Here is an 11,233-nt window from a genome sequence, read left to right as displayed (position 1 = left end):
GGTGAATTCTACCAAACATTTAAGGAAGAAATTATACCAATTCTGTACAATCTCTTTCCGAGGATAGAAGCAGAGGAAATACTTCCTAACTCATCCTATGATGCCAACACTACACTAATACCAAAACTAGACAAACACATTACAAGAAAAAAAAACTACAGATCAATATCTCTCATAAACATTGATGCAAAATCCTCAAGAAAGTACAAGCAAATTGAATTCAACAATGTATAAAAGTAATTATGCACCATGACCAAATGGGATTTATTCTAGGTATGCAAGGCTGGTTCAGTGTTTGAAAGTCAATTAATGTAACCCATCACATCAGTAGGCTAAAAAAGAAAAATTACATGATCATATAAATAGATGAAAAAGCATTTGACAAAATTCAACACTTATTCATGATTAAAACTCTCAGTAAACTAGGAATAGAGGGGAACTTCTTCAACTTGATAAAGAATATTAATACTAAAATCTTACAGCTAGCATCATACTTAATAATGAGAAAATAGAAGCTTTCCCATTAAGATCAGGAGTAAGGCAATGATGTTTCCTCTCACTCCTTTTCAGCATCATTCTGGAAGTCCTAGCTAATGCAATAAGATAAGAAAAGGAAATAGAAGGTATACCAATTGGGAAAGAAGAAACAAAACTGCCTTTGTTTGTAGGTGACATGATTGTCTATGTAGAAAATTCAAATGAATAAACACAAAAACTCCTGGAACTAATAAGCAATGATAGCAAGCTTATAGTAAATGAGATTATTATACAAAAGTCAATTGCTTTCCAACATACCAACAATTTTTAATTTGAAATTAAAAACACAATACCATTTACATTAACAGCCAAAGAAAGGAAATACTTAGCTATAAATATAAGTAAATATGTATAAAACTTAGCTGAGGAAATCTACAAAATTCTGATGAACAAAATCAAAGAAGAACTAAATAAATAGAGAGATAGTCCATGTTCATGGATAGGAAGATTCAATAATGTCTAGGTATCAGTTTTTCCCAACAAGATCTATAGATTCAAGATAATCCCAATCAAAATCCCAGCATGTTATTTTTCTGGATATTGACAAACTGATTCTAAAGTTTATATGGAGAGACAAAAACCCAGAATAACTAACACAATATTGAAGAAAAAGAACAAAGTTGGAGAACAGACACTACCTGATTTCAAGATTTAAAGCTATAGTAATCAAGACAGTGTGATATTGGCAAAAGAATAGACAAATAGATCAATAGAATGGAATAGAAAACCCAAAACAGACCCACATAAATATAGTCAACTGATCTTTGACAAAAGAGCAAAGGCAATACAATGGAGCGAAAACAGTCTTTTCAACAAATGGTGCTGGAACAACTGAATATCCTTATGCAAAAAAAAAAAGAATTTAGACACAGATATTATACCCTTCAAAAAAATTAACTTAAAATGCATCATAGGCCGAGTGTGGTGGCTCACACCTGTAATCCTAACACGCTGGGAGGCTGAGGAGTGAGGATCATTTGAGGTCAGGAGTTTAAGACCAACCTGAGCAAGAGTGAGACCCTTTCTCTACTAAAAATAGAAAAATTAGCCGGGCACAGTGGCACATGCCTGTAGTCCCAGCTACTGGGAGGCTGAGGCAGGAGGATCACTTGAGCTCAGGAGTTTGAGGTTGCAGTGAGCTATGATTATGCCACTGCACTCAATCTGGGGTGACAGAGAAAGACTCTGTCTCAAAAAAAAAAAAATGTACCAGAGACCTAAATTTAAAATGCAAAAAGTTTTCATTTTGCAGGTTCACAGCTGGAGAGAATTTGCCTCAGGATGAATCATGCCTTGTGTTTCACCCATGTCTGGTTTAGATCAGACTCTGGACTTTGGACTTTTGAGTTGGTGCTGGAATGAGTTCAAACTTTGGGGCTAATTGGGGTGGATTGAATATTTCGTATGTGAGTTTGGGGGGCCAGGGGTGGAATGCTATGGTCTGGATGTCCCCTCCAAAACTCACACTGAAGTTTGATTGCATTGTAACAGCATTGAGAAGTGAGACCTTCAAAAAGTGATTAGGGGCCGGGCGCGGTGGCTCACGCCTGTAATCCTAGCTCTCTGGGAGGCCGAGGCGGGCGGATTGTTTGAGCTCAGGAGTTTGAGACCAGCCTGAGCAAGAGCGAGACCCCGTCTCTACTAAAAATAGAAAGAAATTAATTGGACAACTAAAAATATTTAGAAAAAATTAGCCGGGCATGGTGGCGCATGCCTGTAGTCCCAGCTACTCGGGAGGCTGAGGCAGGAGGATTGCTTGAGCCCAGGAGTTTGAGGTTGCTGTGAGCTAGGATGACACCACGGCACTCTAGCCCGGGCAACACGGTGAGACTCTGTCTCAAAAAAAAAAAAAAAAAGACTTTTTTAAAAGGGAAAGAACCATGTTGCAACATGCCTGTGCCATCAGTACAGTGTGTACAGATACAGTTCACAACATGGATGAACCTTGGAAACATCGGGCTAAGTGAAAGAAGAGACCACATATTATATGATTCCATCGTATGAAGCATCCGGAATAGACAACCCCACAGAGACAGAAAAAGTAGGCCAGGAGCTGCGGGAGAGGGGAATGGGGAGTGCCTGCTAAGAAGTACATTTCTTTTAGGAGCAATGAAAATATTCTGAAATTAGTGGTATTGGTTATAGGACCTTGTGAATAATACTAAAAGCCACTGCACTGCATGCTTTACAAGGGTTGATGTTATGGTGTATGAATTATATCTTTAAAAAACTGTCTTCAAGTCTGGAGAAGTTGGGGACCAACTGGGTAGAGCAAGACATTTACTCTGCATGTCACAGTCCCTATCTCCTGGGGCTGGGGAGCAGAATTTCATGCCACAATTCTCAAACTTTAGCTTTCAGCAGAATCTCCTGGAGGGCTTTTCCTTTATTTTTTTTAATTTATTTTTTTGAGAAAGGGTCTCGCTCTGTCGCCCAGGCCGGAGTGCAGTGGCACAATCACAGCTCACTGCAACTTCCAACGCCTGGGTTCAGGCGATCCTCTTGCCCCAGCCTCCCAGTTGCTGGGATACAGGCATGCGCCACCACACCTGGCTAATTTTTTTTTAATATTTTGTAGAAACGGGGTCTTGCTACATTGCCCAGGCTGCTGGAGGGCTTTTATAATACGAAATGCTGGTTACTTCCCCAGAGTTTCTGATTTAGGAGGTGGAACCTGAGAATTTGCATTTCTGATGAGTTCCCAAGTGATGCTGGCACTGCTAGTCCCTGGATCAGACTCTGAGAATCAACTTGTGTAAAGTGCTCTGTGTCTGGCCAAGAGCGGGGGCTCAACATTATGTGAGCACATCTCGATTATTTCCATAACCAACCACCTGGCATGCAGGACCCGGGTTATTATCTTGATTTCCAGTTGGGGAAACTGAGGCCCAGAGAAGGCAGTAGCTACTGGAATCGTGAGGGAGGACAGGAAGTGCCAGAGCTGGAACTTGAGCTTAGGTTGAAGGCTCTTCCACTGGCCTGGAGCAACCGGGCTTCCCCCTGAATTCCCCAGTCAGTGAAAGGTGCTTGGGGACACGCCCACCCCCCAACCCTCTCCTTCCATCCTCAGCAAACTCCTTCCAGTCTCCCAGCCCCTTCCGAGATTTTATCTGAGACCTGCTCTGCCTGGCTCTGGATCTACTTTGTGGACTCTGCTTCCTGCCACCTCCCTTGCCTGGAACCCAGGGCAGGTCTCAGCGGGGTCCTTCCTGCCACTCCCTGCTGGTCCCTGGGACCCAAGCCTTGGCCCCTGCAGGCTGCATGGACGCAGGGCAGCCTGAGCCAAGTTACAGAAGGGATGGTCCTGAGGTCTCCGAAGGGTCACATAGGACACTCCCAGTCAACCCCTCAGAGCTCGTGCAGCCACTTTGCATCGTTGTCTCATTTGCTCCTGTGACTTGTACAGAAAATGCCTTTCCCAGGGCATCCAGGCAGTCAGGCTTCAGGGTGAAGGCTCCCCCTCGCTGGCCTTTCATTCGCTCATTCATTCAAATATTTACTGGGTGTTCGCTCCATGTCAGAGGCATGCTGGGCTTTGAGAACACGAGGGTGATTAAAACACTGGGACAAGCTCATGGTCAGGCTGAGAAGGCCATGCTGCCCTGAGACAGTCTCATCACAGGGGTGTGTCCAAGGCTGGACCCTGAAGACCTCTGTGAGGAGCCCCCAGAGGGCACAAGCCCAGTCTTCACCTGCAGCCGTGTCCAGAGCTGCCTGACGTGTGAGCTGAGGCTCCCTGCGGCATCCCGGCCCTGTCCCTCCAGGCCGGGGCGGGAGGTGGTAACGCGTGGCTGACCCCCCAGAGAAGTGGGCAGACTCCACCTGTGCGGGGGCGTGATGACCAGTGAGACTGCCGGCCACCAGGAAGCGCAGGCACATCTGCTTTCCGGGGCTTAATGACCAAGACAAGCTGCTTCTCAGAAAAAACCGCCTCTAAAGAAGATGTTCAAAAAGCTAAAGCACTGTGTTTCGGCGATTCTAAGAGGTATGCTTTGTCACACTTTAATCTCCCTGAAATCGGGGTGTGTCTTACAATAACTGCTGGCCAGGGGCCCCCTCGAGGGAGGTGTCGTTGCCTGCTCATGCCGAACGTCGGATCTCCTGTGGGATTCTGTGGCTTGGAAGAAAGTCTCGGAGACAATAGAGGAGCATTCTTTTAACCTCTAGGAACCAAATGGCTGTGGGCACAGGGTGGAGAAGGGTGGTCAGCCAGACGTGTTTAGCAGCATTCCTCACATGGGAGCACGATGGCACAGCCAGCGCGAGAGCCCGACGCCAGCGGCTCGTCGCCATCTGCGGATTCCTGTAAGAAACGCTGTGTCAAGCTGTGCTTCCCTTGGCGGAAGGGTTGGGAGGCCACAGAGGAACCTTCCGGGGACCAGGAACTGTCTCCTGGTCCGGGCGGTAGTGTGCCGGGACACCGGGTCTCTGAGGCGGGGGACGGGCGACCCCTGAAATGCAGCATTTGCCAATTTCCATGCTGTACATACTCCCGTTACCACTGGGTTTTTTTCAAAACAAAAGGTCTCTCATATTTATTACCGAGCCAGCTTATTAGCGCAGAGCATATAAACAAAGAAAACTCATTTCCCAGTGAAACATGGCTGTCTGGATAGCAGTGACATTTTCCGCTTGATATGGTAAGACGATCGTGACCTCGATGCAGTATAAATATGTGTCACTGTCTCACGCGCAGCTCCTCGCAGACCCAGCTTGGCGCTTCTCCAATGTCTCCTCCTGGAGTCGTATGTGATTTTATTACCAGTTTTCATCCGAATCCACTGGGAATGGGACGATTTTGGTTTTGTTTCTTGGTCAGAAATCGCTTGATTCTGAAAGTCTTGTGAGAAGACATGGCAAGAAACAGAGTCAGCCGCACACACCACGAGGGCAGGGGCAGGGAGGAAGGGGTTACCGCTGATTCGGAGTGGCTGAGAGTTTAAAAACTGGTTTGCAAAATTTCTCAGTATTTAACAATCCTAATGCGAGGCAGCTCCGGCCTACCGTTGGTGATGGATGAGTATTTACGTGGATGAAAATTCATCAAGTATACTTACCGTTGGTAAGCTTTACCTCAATAAAATATGTTTAAAGAGAGAGAGAGAGAGAGAGATCTTCTTCGCCAGCACTCACTGGCACAGACGACAACGTTGTGTGAGAAAGCGTAGGCTTCGACTGCTCTGAGTCAGCCAGGTTTTGAATGAGAAGAAGTTTGTTTTTATATACATTTCACTTCACATAAATTCATTTTCATGTAAATTTGCCTTTTATGTCTGGACAGGCATGCATAGAAATATAAAAGAGCTCTTTTAATAAGTACAAAATAAAAAATTCTAAGTGATAAGAAAGTATCGTATCTTAGTCTAATGGACAGCGTGTGTATTTCCTAGGGTCTCTAAAATAGTGGTGTATCTATAGTCGGTGATGTCAGAGATTTGTTGAAATATAGTCATATAAATTTTTAAGTGTCACAGGTGTTCTCAGGAGTTGGTCAGGACACTGAACCAGGAATCAAAACTGAGAGATGAGTTCTAGGTCTGCATTTGCCACTGTGTGACCTTGGCCTCTGTACCTCACTTGTCCTCTCTGAGCCTCAGTTTCCCTGCTTCCGAAATAGAGATCATAATAATACCCACCTCACTGGGGCTGCTGTGAAGGCTAAGTGACACCCCGTGTGCAGGGTGGTTTATCGCCGGCTTTCACGAGGCATGCTGGGAACTCCAAAAAGGCAGCTCACTTCCACATGTGGAAACATCTGCCAATCTGCGGTCAGACCTGCTCTCCCAGCCCGGCCTCTTGGTCACTTCAGAATGGAGAAGTGGCTGTGGGAATGGCTGCCTTGTCTGCTGGGGCCGGTGCAGGGCCTTGGATGGAGGGTGGGGACCAAAGCACCAGACGCGGAACCGGAATCATTCCCGGTGAGGCGTGTCACACAATCCCAACCTGCTGCCAGCCATACTGTGGCAAGTCCGCGTGGCCCCGAGGCCAGGAACGTGGCCTTCACAGCCAGAAGAGACTGGGTTCAAATCCTAGCTCTGCCCCATTAGCCAAGTGACTCGGCCACCCTCCTCTCTGAACCTCAGACTCCCCAGCTGAGAAACGGAGACAATCGTACCTGCTTCTGTGGCTGTTAGAATTAAATTAGATAATGCACACGCCAAGCACTCGGTAGACCTGGCACACAGGTCAGTGGACGTCTCTTGAACTTGGTGCCTGCCCTGGGAAGGCAAAGTCAAGTTCGCCAAGCTCTGTACCCTACTGCACTCGGTGGAACAAACGGGGAAATTCACGTTGAACATGACATTAACTACATTGTGCTAAATGTGACAGGAAGCACAGCTGCTATGGAGGGACACGGGGCACTGCTGCTCAGCATGGGGGTGCGGGACGGCCTCCTGGGAGAACCGGGTCTTGGCAGGTGGGGCTGGAAAGGGCCTTCCTGGCAGACGTGACAGCAGGAAGCAACACACAAAGGGCTCCTGCTCCAAAGACGAACCCCTCGTCTTCAGGTTGGGAGTCACAGGAAACCAGTATTTCTTCCTTATTCTGAGCCGAACCCTCAGACTCAGCTGGCAGCAAAAAGGGCTGTTGCTGCCACCTCTAGAGTGAGAGAGTGAGCTCCCTGGCGCCCAAAGCGTTTAAACACAAATAGTCACTGGGTCAATCCTGGTCCTCTAACCTCAGACACATTCTCTCTGTGTGGCGGGGCTGATGCCTGCCGGCTGTGTTTCCCAGGCTCTCTTGCCAGCCAGTTTCCAGCAGGTTCTGCCAAGGCAGGGGGCCGGTGAACACCGAAGGTGGGGAGGGCATGAAGAGAGAAGCTGGCGTGCTCCCCGCTCGCTGGCTGCTTTGGCGACCTCAGCAGCAGCCGTGTCTCCTCCGTGCTCCAGCTCCCCCCAGTCACCCTGCGGCTGGCCCCTGGCAGCCCCAGATCCCGGGCTCTGCCATCCCCATCGCCTCCCCAGCCCCTCCATCCTGGGGGTGGTGACAGTTTCCCATAGTGGCTAATCTCTGGGTCAACTCAACGTGACCTCTTTGGCTTCTCAGCTCTGCCATAACCTGTGTGACCAACTCCTCCTATTAAGTCCTTCCGTCTGAAATACCTAGAGTGTTGCCGCTTTCTCGGTGGGACCCTAAGGGATACAAGTCCTTCCTGACGCCACATGACAGGAATTCGAGTCATGGACACCAGGCTGATCTGGAAGGTCTTCTGCAAGCCTTAGTCTCTGGGCTCAGCTTTGGGTCACCCAGGCATCCGTGGCCCCCTCCCATCCTACCCAACTTCCCTCTCTGGGAGCAAAGGACAGGCAGGCTCCACCCATTCGGGCAAAGGCCCAGGAGCAGACACTGCACCCCCCGACCCCAAACTGCTAGAAGAGCCCCTGGTTGCCTGGAGCAGAGAGGGCTGTTCCCGACGGCAGAAGAACCGCACAGAGAGAGAGGGCAGCGCCTCGCTCCAGGGCTTTGTAGGCTGGTGTCCCACTTGCAAGCCAGGAAAGGCCTCTGGTCCCCTCTGAGCCAGCATCCCCGTTTGAGGGTGAGGAAACTGAGGTTCAGACAAGGGAAGTGACTTTCTCAAGGACTCCCAGACAGCAAGTGGCAGCGCTGGGGCTGGAACCCAGGCCTCCCGCTCCCGGCGGGGTGGGGCTCTTCTTCACTTCCTGGCTTATCCTGCCCCTGGCCCAGCCTCCCAGGAAACTGGGGTGCTCAGGGCCGCTGGTGACACCGCATCTCAGGACCGGTTTCCGAGGGCAGCTGAGGTGCAGCTGTGGCACGCTGAGCTCCTTTGGGGGCCGCGATGGGCACAGCAGTGCTCTAAGAACAGTTAATAACATTGCTTTCAATATTTGATTTTAAAAGTAAGTAAGAGTGAAGTTGAGTGATCTGCTGCCGTGGGAACGTCCCTGACAGATGAGCGATCAATAGGCGCATCGGGAGGAGAAAGATTGATGGTGCTCGCACAGAATGCCTGGCAGGGGCCGCCCCAAACTCGGAGGGGCAGAGATGAAAAGCGGTTTTGCCTTTTGCTCTATACGCTTCTGAATCATTTCATGTGTTTACAATGAACTTGGCTTATTTTTGGAATTATTAATAAAAAAAGAATTTTTTTTCAGTAAAAATCCCCACGGTTTGCTGGAGTCTCAAAAATCCCCATGGTTCGCCGGGGTTTCCTCTGGTGTCCTGATGTGTGACTGGTCCAGCCTGACCCCCCTGCGGCTGAGGCAGGAAGGCGAGAAGCTTCACCTTCGTGCTGTGGGTGCCGTTAGGAAGCCCAGGGAATGGGGACAGACAGAGGCTGAGCGCTGGCAATGGCCGTGGCATCAGGTAAACCCCCCTGTGCTGTGTAACCGGAGGTCAGAGGCCCCGCTATCGCACCTGCTTTCTGTACCCAGAATCTTGTGCTGAACCCCACATGGAAAAAGGATCTGGACAAATGAGGGGGTTAGGAAGTGGGAGGTAGGGAGGGTGAGGGGCTGGAGCATCGCATGGGGAAGGGCTGGAGGGTCGAGAGAGCTGTCACTTGAGAGCGGATCCGGTGTGTGATGGGCTCCACGCAGTCCCAAGAGAAAGGACTTGGACCCAGGGGAGGAGGCCACCAGTATTGCAGTGGAGCTCTGTGTTAGGAAGAATTGCCAATACATCTGCCCAGGATGGGACGAGCTGCCTTGAGGAGTAGGGGAGTGAGTGCCCCATCACCAGAGGAGATCAAGCTGAAGCTAGGTGCTCTCCGGCAGGGATGCTGTAGAGGTGAGAAGTCACAGGATGGAGGGTAGATCCTGTGACCTCTAGAGGCCCTTCCACCCTGAGAGTCTATGATTCCGTGACCTAAGGACCCAGGACAGGAACAAGGAAGGTAAAAGCCCCCATTCGCTGAGTCCTCACTATGGGCCAAGCGCTGTGCTGGGCGGGGGGGTGGGGTGGGGGTGTTCTGTGACTCTCCCCATGTGACAGGTGAGGCTCAGTGAGTCCAAGCGACACTGATTCCCACCCGGTCCTTTCAGACGGATTCCAGCGCCTGCAGTGGGTGGTGCTAATCACGCTCCTGAAATGCCACACGGCTACCCCTGTCCAGAAAGGCAAACACGCTGTGCTGAATTTTTTAGTATTCTATTTTAACTTTGAAAAAACTATTAAGCCCTCAAAAAGTGACCACTCGGCCTCTGAACAGATGTCGCCTCATCAGAGAGGCCCTGGCTGGCCACCCTGGCCAGCAGCCCCACCCTGAGGCCGCTCTATCTGCAGTCATCTGTCCGGCGTTGGCACTCACCGCCTTCTGAACTGTGTCACCGGTCCACCTGCTGAGTGCGAGGCTTCCGCCACTCAAAAGTAGCCTCCGGGACCAGGACCTCATCTGCCGAGTTTGCCGCTGTATCCTGAGATCCTAGAGAAGGGCTTGGCAGGAAAGTGGCGTGTTATCAATGCTCGTTTCAGGATCGAATACACAGTACTTTACAGTTTACGTGGTGTTTTCATGACTATAACACACTCTGCAAGGTAGGTGGTTTTTGCCCCTTTTGCAGATGAACAAATTGAGGCCCAGCGAGGTGAAGGGATTTGCCTGAAGTCACACAGCCAGAAAGTGGCAGAGCTAGGACACAAGGCCAGGTCTTTCTGACTCCAAACCCTTTGTTCTCCCACGCGATGGCACGAATCCCGTTCCTGGTAGCACGTGCTGTGGGCGGTGTCTCCGCTCGTGTGAGGAGGCTGCTCTGACTCCCTCGTCCTGCCTTGCCCAGTAGTGGCTGCGATCAGTGTCCATTTGGGGACTAATAGTTCTCTACCGAGATCAGTCGTACTTGGGTTCAGAATGTGCTTCCTCCTTGCTGACCTGACTCTGGGCAGGTCACGTCACCTCTGCGGACTCGAGTCTCCTCATCTGTAAAAGGAGTGTAACAGCCACCCACAGAGCCTGCTGTAGGGCGAGAGTTTCATAAACGGGGACTGTCATTGATCTTATTTTATTCATATACATATATTAAAATGTTGTCAATACAAAAGTAGATGCTCAGTACATTCCAGTTACAAAAATTTAAAACAGCGAATAAAGCTAACAAGCCCCTGGCTACCACCGCTGGTTTGGTGAGTAATTTCCAGGTCTTTTTGTGCCTCGTCTGGAGAGAGAAAGAAGGGCATTACAACCCTCAGCATCGCCATCCTGTGTCCCTCAGTCCCAGCTCGGTTTTCCCACCCAGGACTTTGTCTCAGGGATGTCCCCACACTTTACTTTTTAAGGATTCTTTTCCCTCCCGCCTTCCGCTGGGACCTCCACAGGTCTACGATGTGAGCTGGGCAGGCAACATCCCCATTTCGCAGATGGAAAAGCTGAAGTTCCAAAAAGCAAATGACATCTGCCCAAGGTCACACAGAGAGGAAGGGGCCACATCCCAAATCCGGATCTCCCAGCTCCAGGTGGCTGAAGGTGTGTCCTCTGGGATCAACCATCCATTCAGAGACAGACTGCTCAGCACAGCTGCATTCACTCACTCATTCATTCATTCCTTCCACCTTTGCCAGGGGCCATACGCCAGGCCTCCTGCTGCGATGCACCAGACTCCAGCGGTGGCCTGTGCGATTTGCATCCCAGCTGCTCCCCACACGGTGCGGGGCCCTGGTTGCTGCGGGGAGGGGGAGAGAGACGGGACGGGCAGGGGAGAGGGATCTTCATTTCTATGCAGTTTATAGTGTTTGAGGGCAT

The sequence above is a fragment of the Propithecus coquereli genome, unplaced genomic scaffold (assembly GCF_000956105.1).
Source record: "Propithecus coquereli isolate 6110/MARCELLA unplaced genomic scaffold, Pcoq_1.0 Scaffold341, whole genome shotgun sequence".
Taxonomy (NCBI): domain Eukaryota; kingdom Metazoa; phylum Chordata; class Mammalia; order Primates; family Indriidae; genus Propithecus; species Propithecus coquereli.
Note: the sequence above shows the minus strand (reverse complement) of the source record.